A 15,816-nucleotide genomic window follows, 5' to 3' on the forward strand; every position below is an offset into this window, starting at 1 on the left:
GCTCAGAAGGTGATGAAAACTAACAGCAAAATCTTAAAAAATAAGTAGGTCACAAATCTGATGGAAGAAAAAGACTAAATGATACGCTAAAATATTAATGTATATTTTAAATTTCCAAAGCCATGGAAAATAAAAAGAACAATAGCAACAACTAGTGGGTACAATTTTTTTTTTAAAAAAAAGCAAAACGATGCTCTACTCTTCATCTCCAAGGCTAGGTTCAGCAGGCAGAGATGGTTGTATTACCATGTTTCTCATCAGCACCTCCACTTGCCTGCTGTAACATACGAAATGGCAACAGCGCCAATGGCAATACAAATCCTATTAACTTGATGCATCATACATGAGGAAGTTATAGCCTAAGTTGCAACAAGATCAGAAAAGGATGATCAGAATTCAGCTAAAAAAAAAGAAAAAAAAAGCAAGAATGCCCTCATCTCTGTGTCTCCTTTGACTTCTCCTTAGTAAGGCAATACAAAGGGAAAGTTATCCCCAGGTGCTACCAGTTGAGTATGAGCCACTGCCCAATAACCTGCCTCAGAGCCTATCATGGTAACTATGCAAGGCCTGCCCAAATTATTTGAACAAATCGCTCTGCAATTATTAGACATGTTATGAGAAAGTATGAACAGCTTGACCTGCAAAATTTCAATATATCTTACCCCTCAGGCAGGACTAAAACTTAAAAATAAAACTCCAGAGACACTGACATCCTTCTCATCATATAACACATACCGGTAGAGAATGAAAAAGAAGAAAAAAAGGACATGAATATTTGAAAAGGCCTTTTGAATCTTGCAGGCATAAAGTAGAAGTATATATCATTCTCACAGACCCAGAGTCCATGCAGATACACATTGAAAGACACGCTTTGTACCATCATCCTCCGCTGATATGTCAAAGGAAAAGCATTCATTCTCACCTTTTCAGGGTGTCTGTCATTAGGTACATTAATATGGATGCACCACCACAAAATCAAAAGACAGTGAGAGAGGTAAGCTTAAAGGGATAAAGGCTTTAAACTGCATTTAAGTTGGGCTCCAGTTGAAGACTAAACTTTGGGTTTCTATAATTACTTTACCTTTTCTACATACCCAGGAAGCGAAAAAAAAAAAAAATACTAATTAGATATGCTCTCAAGTCCATTGTCAGCATTTCAGTAAACATTCCTCAAGTTCTTCTATAAACGAAGGCATTGACTGATGCTGACATGAGTTGAACAAGATTTCTTTTTTTCTGTCAAAACATCCCTTATTTTGATGTATCACACTCGAAAATAGAACACAGAAGTATTTGTTTTTCCAATTCATTCTATAACTAAAAATCATGTTAACTCAAAATCAGTTGAGAAGCACCCCAAATATATTTTATTTTATTAACATAAAAATGTTTATCAAAAGTTCAATGATAAGCACAGATATTTCTTTAATATCAAATATTCAAAAATAAATTTCAATTCATTCGTATCCCATTTTTGCATACCGTTCAATATTTAAGTCATAACTGTAGTAGATTATTCTATATATAGTATCACTTGGGAGAAAATTTAGTCATTAAAACACTAACATTTTCTTTAATATCTAGGCAATGAATTTGATACATATTTTAAAGGCAAAGGAAACATGAGAGAATAATATAATGTTATTGAGAGGGCAATGGAGAATCACTTGAGATTTTATCCTAAATTTTCCTTTCATGTCAACCAAGTTACTTTTGGAATTGGTAAGGCCACATTGTTTTATCAAAATTTAAAAGAAGAACTTAAATTTTGCTGACCTTGTTTACTTAAAAAAGATAAAAATCAAAAATAAGAAATTTATGTTTGTTTATTCTTGCTGATTGCTGAATCTATGGACTAGATTGTCAAAAGGATTGTATTTCGTAGTTAATATAATGCTCCAGTATTTATTTTGAAGTTTCAGTCTAAAAAGAAATGAGGTTATTTTAAAGTCTGATCTCAGTAGCTAATTTTAAGAATTATGGCATTACCCAGAAATGTCTAGTAAATTATAGTATTTATATACTTGTATCTGACACACTGCAAATTGAACAGATATAAGATATTAAATCCCTCTCTCGTGGATTAGTGGTTTTAGAGTATCTTGTCTGGATCAAATGCAAAATTTTAAATCAGATAGTTTGAGACCATATTTCTTTTAATTTTTTTATGAAGATAATTCATTATTAACTCAAAGCAGGGAATCCCTTCACCATGTATACATATACCAAATTATCAAGTTGTGCACCTTAAACAGTTTACAATTTCATTGGTCAATTATACTTCAGTAAAACTGGGGAAAAACTGATTCATTAATAATGACCTTTGCTTTACCAAAAATTATTTTTAATTGCCCAAAACCCTCAACGAACAAAAGTGGTGATAGTGCAGTAAATAAATAGCACATGCAGTTAGTAAGTCTTATTTAAAAAAAAAAAAAACAAACTTGAACTTGTAGCTGGCAGATTACAACACTCATTCAAAAAATGACTGTAAAAAAATAAATAAATAAAAGTGGGTGTGTCTTGCCTTTACCCTCACGCGCCCACTACCTACCCTCCACAGAGCATACATCAACGACCCTTTCAGACCAAAGTCCTATCACAACATACGTCACTCAGAACCCTGGAATGACACTCAAACCCCTCATCTCTCTCAGAGTAAAAGCCAAAGGCTCTTATAATGATGACCTACTGTATCCTATGTCATTCCCCCACCCCACATTCATCTCCAACACTCTTCTCCCCTCACTGGCTACAGACGCCCTGGTCACTTTACTGTTTCTTAAACATGTACCTAGGATGTCCCCAACCTGGAGCCTTCACACTGCCTGTCTCTGTACCTGGAATTCTCTTCTGCCAGGTATGGCTAGAGTTAATTGCCTTGCATTCTTTAAGGCTTTGCTTTTAAGCATCACCTTTCAATTAGAATGGCCTTTATAAACTCTACTCTGCTTACCACAAAGCTTCCATTTTCCTGCTTTATCATTTTTGATAGTATTCATCAACTTCTAACATATTATAAAATTCACATATTTGCAACTTTTGTTGTTTATTGTCTGCCTCTCTTCATTGCACTCTAAGCACCATAAAAACAGTAATTATTTTTCCTCCAAGTGTTCATTTAAATTCTTGCTAGTTAACATACAGTGCAATACTAGTTTCAGATATAGAATTTAGTGATTCATCACTTACATACAAGACCCAGTGTTCATCACAACAAATGCACTCCTTAATACCCATTACCCATAACCCAGACCGCTGCCCACCTCCCCTCCAGTAACCCTTTTGTTCTCTACAGTTAAGAGTCTGTGTCATGGTTTACCTCTCCTTTTTTTTCCTCACATTACTTTTTTTTCTTAAATTCCACATGAGCGAAATCATATCTTATTTGTCTATGACTCACTTTCTTAGCATAATACTCTCTAGCTCCATCCACATTGCAAATGGCAAGATTTCATTCTTTTCTATAGCTGAGTAATATTCCATTGTGTGTGTGTGTGTGTGTGTGTGTGTGTGTGTGTGTGTGTGTGTGTGTGTGTATCTTCTTTATCCATTCATCAGTGGATGGACATTTGGGCTCTTTCCATAATGTGGCTATTGTTGATAATGTTGCTGTAAACATTAGGGTTCGTATGTCCATTAAAATCATTCATTTTCTGTTCTTTGGGTAAATACCTCATAGTGTGATTGCTGGATTGTAGAGCAGTTCGAGTTTTAAATTTTTGAGGAACCTCCATACTGTTTTCCAGAGTTTGCATTCCTACCAACAGTGCAAAAGGGTTCCCCTTTCTCTGTATCCTCACCAACACCTGTTGCTTCCTGTGTTATCAATTTTAGCCATTCTGACTGGTATGAGGGGTAGTTTTAATTTGTATTTTCCTGATGATGAGTGATATTGAGCATCTTTTTGTATGTCTGTTGGCCATCTGGATGTCTTCTCTGGAAAAATGTCTGTTCATGTCTTCTGTCCATTTTTTAACTCATTTCGAGGGTGTTAAGCTTTAAAAGTTTATAAAACTTTTAAGTTATTAAGTTTATAAAACTTTTAAGTTCTTAAGTTTATAAAACTTTTGTTTCCCTTGCCTGAGGAGACACATCTAGTAACAAGTTGCTATGGCCAATGTCAAACTACTTCTAGGCAGTAGTTTTTGTCTTTTTTTTTTTCACTCACTTGTCACAGGCCTATAGTAGTCACTCAATTGATATTTGTTTGAATTTTTGCATTAAAATTGTCTTACTAAAGTAAATCTAAAGCAGTTTATACTAAGTAATGTAAACCTTTAACTTTTTAAACAAAGTTTTTAATTGGGAATAATTTTAGTTCATTATTTTAGATAGGATAAAGAGCTCTCATATATACTTTACCCAGTTTTCTTTAATGTTAATATTTTACATAACCACAGTACATCAAAGCTAAGAAATTAACAGCGGTTCAATGTCACTAAACTGTATAGACTTTACTCAGATTTCACCAGTTTTTTTTTTTCCACTCATTTGTCTCTTCTCTTCCAAGATCTAATCCAGAATACCCTATCATATCAAATTGTCTCCTTTAGTCTATGATGGTTTCTCAGTCTTCCCTCATCTTTTACAACCTTCATACTTTTGAAGAGAACTGGCCAGACATTTTGTGCACTGACGTTCAAGTTGAGTGTGTCTGAGGTTTCCTCATGATCAGACTGGGCTTTTTGGTTTTGGGGGAAAAGATCACAGAGGGGAGGCACCCTTCTTACTGCATCATATCAACATGATTCATCATTAGTGATGTTAACTTTCATCACTTGGTTAAGATGATGTCTGCCAAGTTTATATTGCGTAGTTCCTATTTTTCCCTTTTCATATGCTATGCTGTGTAAGCCATTTATTAAGTCCAGCCCACACTCCAAAGGAAGGAAATTAAGCTCCACTTACAGATGTAGGAGTGCCTACATAGATTATTTGGAATGCTTCTCTAAGGAAGATGGATTCTGTCCTTATTTTTTTTTTTGTTTATTTATTTACTTATTATGTGTCAACTCAGGGATATGTTTATATTCCTTGGGTTATGATAGAATACAATCAACATTTATTTCGTTGGTCATCAAATCATTCCAGCTTTGGCCTTTGGAGAGGTCTTCAAGTTTTGCCTCTGTCCTTTAAAATATTAATACAATATTTTCACATTTTCCACAGTATTTCTGAAAATTTCTGTGGGCTTAAATTATGATGGCCACCTTTTAGTCGGCACTCCCCCACAAGTCTCACACAAAGCATTACATTTAGTAGATCTCTCCTTCAGTTCAGTTAGAAGAGGCTCTATGACACAAAGAATAACTTAGGACGAAATGTTACACACTCTTGGTCTCCAAACAAAATCCTCTCAGCCACAGCCATGTGGATATTTTTTTCACAAGTCTGCTTCCCTCCTGATGTTGTCCAATCTCCTGTGGCCTTTCTATCCCTCAAGAGTGTCCTAACATTTGTTCTCCTCTTGTAAACCTTGCAATCCTGAAATATCCACTTTGTTTTTTAGGCAGTCAATTTAGCTTTGTCATTGTTTGCAGTGACCTTACAGATAATTCCCTGGGACCTTATCTTTTGCAACAAACACAAGCCATAAGGTATTTTGCTACAGAATTCAATCTTCTTCCTTAAAGGCAGAACATATTGTGGTCACTTGTAGTTTGAAATAATTTTTCTCTACTGTTTGTATTTTGAAATATTCAGAGGAAAAATGAAAACATTTAAGGAGACTCCAGCAAGAAGCTATAGACCTGAGATTTCCTACAATGATTTTTTGAAAATAAAAAAATACCCCCTTTAATTTTCTCTTAGTGAAGTGCTAAAAAGATAGCAGAAGACAGTAGGAAAATTCCTTGGAAATTAGTTGTCAGAGTAAATTTTTGTATATTAAAAAAAAGATTGCCATTGTTTTAATACATCTATGACCTTTCGCTAATTTTCTGTTCCCAGCACTGTAGCAAAATAGCATGGAGAAGGGAACTTGCATATACCTCTGAGAGGCCTAAATCCTTGCAAATGACATTTCCTATTTAATTCAATAGGCTGTTCCCCTAAGATGGGCCGAAAGCACAGCCTGGTGGGAATATGCAATGGAGGAGGCTTGGGAAAAAGTGCAGACTGGGCAAATTTCAAAGACTGATGAAATCATTCCTGGAGTGGATTCTAAAAGTAAAGATCTATGGCAAGCCAAACTGGCAAAAGGAAAATAGGTCTGGGAGAGATGCCAAGCAGCGTGAGTATTAAGGTGAAGATAGGGTCAACTCACAAATAAGGAAAATACAGTCTGGAACTTAAAGACTTTATGTTTTCAATGTATTTGGCAAGACTGCAGGAAGTGAAGTTGAACTTAGATTTCCTCTATCAACTATTTTGGCTACATTGTAGGAAGAAGCATCCATAATCAAAATTACTTAGCAGAACCATGGAATCCATAACAACATCTGGCCAGCAGTAAGTACCTAAAGCAGCCTACCCAACTTCCCACCAAAATGCCTACAAAGATTCAGGAAATTACAAAAACTCATATCCAGCTTAACAAGTAAGATCAGAAACAGTCTGACAGAATATGGAAGAAATCTTCACTGAACCTCAAGTAGATTATGTGGGCTAAAAAAAATGCATCCATGTTCTACTTGATTAAACAGTGTTGACAACCTGGAAAAAGAAAGACGGCAAGTTCACACCCCTTCAACGGACATCACGTAACTGGAATCTAGACCACAATGCTGCATATGTGACCTTAAATTTTTGGCAGATTGGAGAAAAGAATAAAAACAGAAGGAAGAGCTTGGGAAATTTTATGGAGACTTATTGACAAAATGGTAGTTGGGGAACAAGAAGGAAACTAATAAGCCTAATGTCAAAAGTGTCAAAATACAGAAAATGCCTAACTCTAAGTACAACATAGAAAACGCAAGAAGGAGCTTAAAATATGACCTAGAATTTTAAAAATGAGTCAGTTAATGAAAGCAGAGAAAGGAGTGTGGATAATTACACAGAAAGAATGATCAACATACAGACAGAAGTATGCACGCAAATGCACTGATTAAGTAAATGGGTTGCGCTCTCAGGAGTGAAGAATTTAAGACATATTTTAGGACTAGAAAAATAGATTGGCGTTAAAGTAAAGATGATTTTGAGTGTCCTCATAAAAGTTTTAAGAAAACTAATTGCCTATGACATACAGAACAATCCTCGAGAGAGGTAAGAATACAAATTAAGATTGTATTCTTTTTTTAAGCTTATTTTTTGAGAGAGAGAGCAAGCAGGGAGGGACAGAGAGAGATGAAGAGAGACAATCTCAAGCAGGTTCTGCACAGAGCCTGAAATGGGGTTGAACTCACAAACTGCGAGATTGTGACCTGAGCCAAAATCAAGAGTCAGATGCCTAACTGGCTGGGCCACCCAGCCACCCCTAAGATTGTTTTTGCTAACCAGGAACAAGGTAAGTGAATAAGAGAATAAAAGAAATAGATGTCACAGGAATTAATGGAGTCAAATGTGAATCTGAGGTTTGAGTCTAAGTGGATACAATGGTGAAATTTAAAAAATTAGAAATGAGAGATTTTGGTTGGAAAAATGAATTCTATTTATAAATGTTTAATTTTATATCCATAAAATATAAACCTGAAATGTAGAACAAGTATAGGAAGAATGGTTTCAAGATGTAGACTTGGAAATCACCCGAATAGAGGTGATACTAGATGCTAAGGGAAATTATAAAGAGATTTGAGAACAGAAGCACTTCAGCTAAGGGTCAAAGACAACACCCAGCAAAAGCACCAAGAATGAATCTAGAAGAAAGTAAAGGAGGGGCACCTGGCTGGCTCAGTTGGTAGAGCCTACTACTTTTCATCTCAGGATTTTGAGTTCATCTCAGGATTGTGAGTTCATCTCAGGATTTTGAGTTCATCTCAGGATTGTGAGCTCATCTCAGGATTGTGAGTTCATCTCAGGATTGTGAGTTCATCTCAGGATTGTGAGTTCATCTCAGGATTGTGAGTTCATCTCAGGATTGTGAGTTCATCTCAGGATTGTGAGCCCTGGGTTGGGTGTAGAGATTATTTGTTTGTCTGTTTGTTTTGGGTGTAGAGATTACTCTAAAACTATATTTTAAAAAAGAAGAAGAAAGGAAAGGCATCCTTAATTCTCACTGTCAGTTGTACTGATGCATGTTTCCAAGCCTGGGAAAAATAGAAATGAGCAGCTGGCAATCAGAAACCCAAACAAAAATAAAATTGCTTGTTTTCTCTAAAATGTCTAGTTAACAGTTGTCTGTTTTTATTGACCTGATCTTTAGAGATTCTCAGTGATTCTCACACTCGAGGTATGTGTTTTGTTTTGCTGAAGTCTAAAGACATGAAATATGGACGACTGTAAGCCAAGGACTTTCTGTGGCAAACAATTGTTTGCTCGACACAAATTAAAATAAAACTAAACAGAAATTATTAAATGTCTTTATTTTAATTAAAGAAGATTCTCCTTCTGTGAGTACCCACTAAGCACACTGTGAATTCATTGGAAAAAACTTCAAACACCCAGCTCACCAATTTTAGACTGATCCCTGGTTACCATGTGAATACAATGAATTTTCACCTATTTCTTGCCTGCTGGCCTGCCCTACTCCTTTCCTCTTTTCTCTCTTCCTTCATACTCCCTTTCTGCTCACCCACCCCCTTTTCTGTATCAGACCAAGTCTCTCTCCTCAGGTCAGAGTAATTGTCAGCAACATTTACCATCACTTTCAATCTGTCCCTTTGACTATTCGAGTAGAATCATTTAGGTCAGTTTAAATTCAATCATTAATAGAATGTGTATTCAGAATTTACTCCCTATGACAGGAACTATACTGTTACAGAAATACAAGTTACTATGAGGAGCTCAGCCTACTTCAGGATATCCATTTTTCGTGAATACGGTTTCAATTATCAGATAGATATGGTTTATGCAAACAGCACAAGCAACGGATAAAGCAGCTAGGTCAACAGGATGCCATCTGAAGGATTACAGTTGGACCAACTTCATAATGTAAAAATGTATGGCTAAATTTTGTTTCCAAATGTTATGGACATCGAGGGAAACCTTTCATTATGAATCCACTCATTTTAAGCCATATGTCAACAGTTTACCATTTCAAAGACAAAATTGGTTGTTTCAAATTGCATTAACATAAAAAAATTTTCTGGCCTTGCTAAGTATTTCCAAATTTCTTATTTTCTGTTGAATGCAAATAAAGGATAATATGGGACCAGTATATTCAATTCTTAAAAAAAGCATAATACACTGTCTTCTTTTGCTGCCAGTGGCCATTTTTAAATGTAGGTTTTAGGTAGGTCATAGAAACGTTGTAGGTCCTATCAATACCTCAAATAAGTTATTTTTCCCATTGCTAAAGTAAAGTCCACCTGAGGAATTAAGTTTCTGATAGATTTCCTCTTTGTCCATACTGAATTGTATCATTTATATATAACTAACTAATACTTTTCTGTAAAATAAAAAATTTGGTAATTCCCAGTTCTTATTTATTACTGTTTTACATAAACTAGGGGTATTTTTATCTGAAAATTTTAATCCTATTTTTACTACTAAATGTTTACCCAGTTGATAATGCATATATAGTGGGTGTAATTGGTGTGGTTTATAATTATGCATATCCAGATTAAACAAGACAAATGGCAGGGCTGGTAATGGCATCATATTAAGAATATAAATGTATTAAAAAATCTATTTAAAAGTATAATTATAAAAAAGGGAATGAGAGCTATTTTAAACTCTTTTCTAGGTATACATAATCACATTTACCAAAGGGTATTACAGAAATCACATAAGCAAAAGATATTACAAAGTATTATTTAGAGAAACAATTGGAATTCAGACTTCTTAATAACTACTTGCTACTGCTGGCCAAATACAAAATGAGTGTAATCTACCATGATTAATTGCTTGTGTTTTTTTCCCCACTCTGTATAATTGAGAAACAGTGTAATCAATGATATAAATGTAACTCTAATGTATCTTTCATACACAGCCTTAATGGCTTTTATTCTCTCCAACTTTTCCTATACATAAGAGCAAACTGTATTTGCAAAAGATTGGTTTCTATTATTGTTCTTATCCCAGGTGACTTGTAAGTGAATTTTTTTAATCACATCAAGCATAGAAATGTATTTTAAGATGAAAATACACTTTATTTTGATATTCTTAGTGATTAATGTGGCAAATGGGCTTTAAAACATAATGTGCTATACAAATCTAAGAACTTATTATATCTTAATAAAAGCCTAAATTAAATAAATGATCTGACTTCCTATACTTTGTACCGTTTCTCAACTGCTACAGCTCAAAATTGGCTAGGGAGTTGACTTCTGCCCCACTGACTGACACTCCTCCCCCATCCTTCTACAGAATCCTAGCAGCCCACCAGGAGCACTGCTCAAGAGTCTCTGACATCGGTTGAATGACCCCTTCCTCACCTCCAGTCCTCTCTTAAAACTTCCATTAAAAGAGGTCAAACGCTGACTCCCAGGCTGTTAGTAGCTCCCACCTGAAAGTCACCCAACTTTCATTTACAATCTGTTAGTCATTTGTGATGTATTTTTCAACAGTGCTCTTATTTCAGCTTCCAATTCTTTCAGTGCTTTTTCTCTACCTGCTCGGAGAACTCCCTCTGATTGGAAAAGTTAAGGTGATAGTGAGGAAAGTGTAATTTACTTCCACTTTTAGCCTCTCAGATTTCTTCTCTTTCTGGCTGAGAGGTGATGAAACAGCATTCCCAGCGACTATAAAGCTTCTCCTTTCTGCGATTAATAAATTCAGTATCATCCCAGAATACCTGTTTAATATTAAAGAGTTGATAGCAATCTGTGCTATCAGGGAAGATCTCTCAAGTAAATACTCTTTCTTTTCCAAAATAAACCTGCATGATTTTATCTCCTGAAATACACCAGTATGCCATAAATACAGAATATGACACATAAGGAATTATTTCAAAATATTTGTGTTTTCTTACTCCAGGGCAAGTAGGAAAAGCTATAAGAGCATTCAAATAGTGATTGGTATATATGTTATTATTGCAACCAATTTTTCTCCTGATCTAAGATTCATTACTGAAGCACCTAGCTTAAAGTGTTTCCAAAATGAAAGAGCCACCTCTCTGTATAAAAATAATCTCTGTAGTTATGCCAGCAAAGATAAAATTGATGATGACTCTCAATTGTAAGGCTCCAAAGCCTACACTCGCAGTCAATTGCACTTTGCAACCCATGATCTCCAAGTGCTTTACCAATAAGGGTTATTGAAAGTGTTTCACACAAGAGCAAATACAAGTGACTTATCAAAATCATGGAGCAAATTTCAAACCAGCTCATGAACTCAACTCTCTGTCTCTGCCTCTATTCTTTATATTTATGTTTACATATGTATTTTTATGTTCACATCTTGATGGCCACCCCATTTTTTTTCCAATAAGGCCTATTTATATCAGCAAGTATTATAAAATTATAGCACATGGTTATTTATCCATTGTAAAAACCACAGATGTGTGTGTGTATGAGTGTGTGTGTATATATACATTACTCTTTACTTATTTACCACTTCATTACAAGGCCTAGGATTCTGTTTCAGAAATATGGGGAGTAAAAATCAGGTGCAAGATAGAGTGAATTCTCACATACCTGTCTGGATGGGAAAAGAAAAAGTACGTGGGTAGTCTAAACCTACAAACGTTTTAAGTATTGATGTTTCCCTACATTTCAATACATTTCGGTGTTTGGATGTCAAAGTATTTGCCTTCTGGACATTAGCCAAACTGAATTTTTATGAGCACACTGTCACGAATAACAGTGCACTGGCCGGCTTCTCCATTGCCTCTGCTGGCAGTTCCTTCCTCTCTCCTATGCTGGCCAGAAGTGGAATCATCTCATGGACAGAGACACTCGTCCCCTTTCTTTCTAAGTTTGTACTTTTCCTGGCTGATAACCTTTTCTGTAAAGGAAATGGCTTTTATGTATTTTGGTAGCAAGTCTATCTTTAATTCAAGTCCTCTGGGCTAATAAGCGTATTCGAAGTAAGGACCTTTGTCCCAGTTCTACTACAATATATATCCTATTGCACTATTATTACTAATAGTCACGTCTGTATCTCTGTGAGAAGAAACCACATTTATTCCCTGTTGTGATCCTCAGAGCCCTGTACTGTCCCCAGCGTAAGGCACTTGGGGAGAATTTGGAAATGGAGCAAAGAGTAAGTCGAATAATGAATAATCAAGATTTACCTGTGCTCTTGTCTATTTTAGGTCTATTTTCTCCCATAACACCTCCAAGGATGACAAAGAGAAAAGCACGCTTTCAATCCATCTCTGATGCCTACTCCACACGTTTGAAGCAGCAGCTTAATATACTACAAATATGACATTCTTTCTATAACAAAATAAAAACCAAAAGCAAATACTAAAGCCAGTATAGATATTTTACCAAGTGCAACGTCGGAGGGGGGATTCCTTACATTTATCTATAGAGAGATCTAGTATATATTTGGTTCGTGACTTCAGTTCGTTATAATGGCAGCAAATGCATGTCTTGCGTTTCCTTTTTTCTTTCTCTTTTCTTTTTTTAATCCTGCAACTGAGGGAACTCTTCTTCTAACCTTCTACAGGGCGACCAGTCAGCAGACGACTCCAGACTCACATTTCACAATACAAATCCAGGAGCCCAGTGGCCACAGAAAAGCCTTCATTGTTATTAGTTTCAGGACCTCTGGGATATTAATTCATCATGCACCCTCTCATCACTCCATCCATTATGCTTGTCTATACAGCTCACACGGAGCAAAGACCGATGCAAACTCCCGCTAAAGCAATAGCGTGAGATTACCAACACAATTACTTTCAGTGTGGGTAGGGAATTTTCTATACCAGCAGAAATGACTACAATCTCCTTTAGAAATATCCTTGTTGCTGTGGCCTTTTAAAGCTGCTACATAAGTGAGATTAGTAATATTAATGTATTCTTTAGCGAGGTAAGATATTGTGTGTGGAAAATTAAATAGCACCATCCATTTCAGAATTGAAATGCTAAGCTAAAACCTTCTTTTGCAGCCTCATCCTTTTGCTAGAGTGTGGTACACGTGTCAGTATTATAGGAAAGCATCCTGGCTCTTTTCCTTTGTTTGGATCCGGTTTTACAAACAACCGTAGTATCCATTTCCTCGGCTTACAAAATCTGTGAACAGGCAAGGCAGAGAGAATCAGCCATTTTATTCTTCCTTCAAAATGCATGAAAATATCAGCTGCCTTTTCCATGCTTTCATATACAACATGAGTGCACTGATATAAAGCAAATGAGTGTGCCTAGTTAACCAATTAACATAGGGGGTTTCTTCATACTCCCTCCCATGAGTTAACTTGCAAAATTCACTTGTAAAATTCAGAGATTACCAACTAGTCTTTGAATGAACTAGAAATGTAATTTTGTCTCTCACCAATACAGAGGCTTTGTGCTAACAAAGATTTTTCTCTCAACACTGTTTTTCACCCCTTAAAATGAATGGTAATAAGCAGAGGCTGAAGAACAAGCAACTCACTTCTTTTTTGAGACAGAAGCCGAGCGCCATCTGCTGGTTGCAGGTCTCCATGACCGTCTGGGCATCGTGTAATTCAGAGAAAAAGAAAGATTTTAAGGGTTCTTGGGTTGTTTTCAGCAGTAAAAACCAGTCTTGACTTATGCGAGAAAACCAATGAGCACTAACTTCATTATGGAGTAAGATAATACCCTAAGGGCAATGATCCCCACAAAAGCACATTTCTACATCACTGAATGTATTCTCATTCTGCTCGGCTGTTTGCAAGTTGCATTGTTAAATTACAGTTTTCTGCATTTCCTTTGGAGAGTAGGCAGTAGGGGTAGAGAAGGAAGGAACATTTTACCGGACCTTCTCCCTATGTAAGTGGATATTAATAACCCTAACTCGAGAATCCGTTTTTCACAAATTCTTTAATCTATTTAACTACTCACATAATCAAAATATTAGAATGTCACTACTTTCTACAGAAAAAAAAAAATTCAGAATGCTATCTTACTGGCACTATTACATCTTTTTTTTTTTTTTTTTGCTGTTTTATCTTGTCTATATAGTCATTGTCAACCATGGACTGAGAGTCCTGCTACAGTTTTGTGTACTGAATTTGCATTTTCATTATATTTCATACCAAAGAATTCTGTTCTTCATCTTTAGCAAAACAGCTATACAACTACATAAGCAAAACACTTTATCCCACATCCCTCACATAGAAGCATGGTTAAAACAAACTGTGTAAAATGAGATTTATTTGTTGGCTCATTCCTTATGTTAGCCTAAAAGGAAAAAAAAAAAAAAGTCCTAGATACATCAACACATTAAGAAACAGAAATTAGGCAGAAAAACAACTTTTAAATAAATGTTTTAAAATAAAAGTTCTAATTTGTTTTTCGGTTGCTTTTCCAAAGGAAACTTCTACAGATAGGGGTGGAGGCAAGGAAGCCATAGAAGGCTTTATATCTGAACAAGAAAAATCATTCTTGCAATGGCTTTACCTTGCTATCATTTCAGAGTCCAAACCTGTCATAATAAATGCAACCATAAATCCACAGCCAGTGACTGAACCTATCAACTTCACAAGGAGGCATTTCCAAACCACAAATATCGGTTGATTGAAAGCCAAGGTCAGGTCTTCATGAGGATTTATAGAGCTATTTAAGGAAACTGTCTAAGACTTAATCCCAATGAACAAGAACCATTTCCACAAATGTGAGTACATCTTACATGGAAATATGTGAATAAATAGAAAAGCACCTAATAGAGTTAAGCTTTATTATCTCCATTTTGTGGACAAAAGGCAATGGAGAGGAATATAAACAACAACTTAAAATACCAGAAGTAAAGATAGAAGAAATAGGACGATAGGACTGCTCAAGGAGAGAACCAGAGTCTTTTTCTGGGAAGTCATACTGTGAGGGTCCACTCATCCCTGCCCCCTTCAGTCATGAATTCCTTCTCTTACCAGGTCAATCTTCACTTCTTCATGGAAGTCTTGACTGACCTCCCTGACTAGGTCAAATTGCCCTATTATATGCTCCACAGCACTTGTAACTCAACTTCAGAGCCCTTATCATAAATGCAGTTTTAGGCGATTATTTGATTAATTTCTGTGTCTCAGATTGAACAGGAGGCTTCATAAAGGTAGAATTCTATCCTGAATGGCAACATTGTGTCTAGAATTTAAAAAAAAAAAAACAATCTCAAAGGATAGGTGCTTACTAAGTGAGTAAATTAACGAGTAAGTGGGGGGAATCAGAATTTGACAGTGGTAGCAAGTTTATATGGTATTTGGATTCTTGTCTTAGTGTATTCTATGCTAAGTTCTTGCTCCCAAACTACAAATGAAAAATTTGACAATAACAAATGGAATTGAGCCAAATTCTCAGGAATGTACGATGCCCATTTGAAATTAATTAAGTTCTTGAGGAAGCCTTGTAAACAATCTCAGGTCATTAAGTTGGTAGCATCCTCATGTTCCCACACATTGCACGGTGCTCCTTTTCAATCTTTCCCCGACCGTAGCACGTCAAGTGGCTGGCTTCATTTTTTTCTTTTACTTGTTAATATTATCCATAATTAAATTTCTGTTTTAGGTTAAATGTTCGCTCATCTCAACTCAATGCTCTGAACAGATGAGTGACAAGGATATTTGCAGGAAATACTGCTTGCACAGTCCTAAGTATGAGGGTAGGATAGTGGTAAACAATGAAGATTCAGACAGCATTTTTAAAGCTGAAAGAG

The sequence above is a fragment of the Panthera tigris genome, chromosome B3 (genome assembly GCF_018350195.1).
Source record: "Panthera tigris isolate Pti1 chromosome B3, P.tigris_Pti1_mat1.1, whole genome shotgun sequence".
Classification (NCBI taxonomy): domain Eukaryota; kingdom Metazoa; phylum Chordata; class Mammalia; order Carnivora; family Felidae; genus Panthera; species Panthera tigris.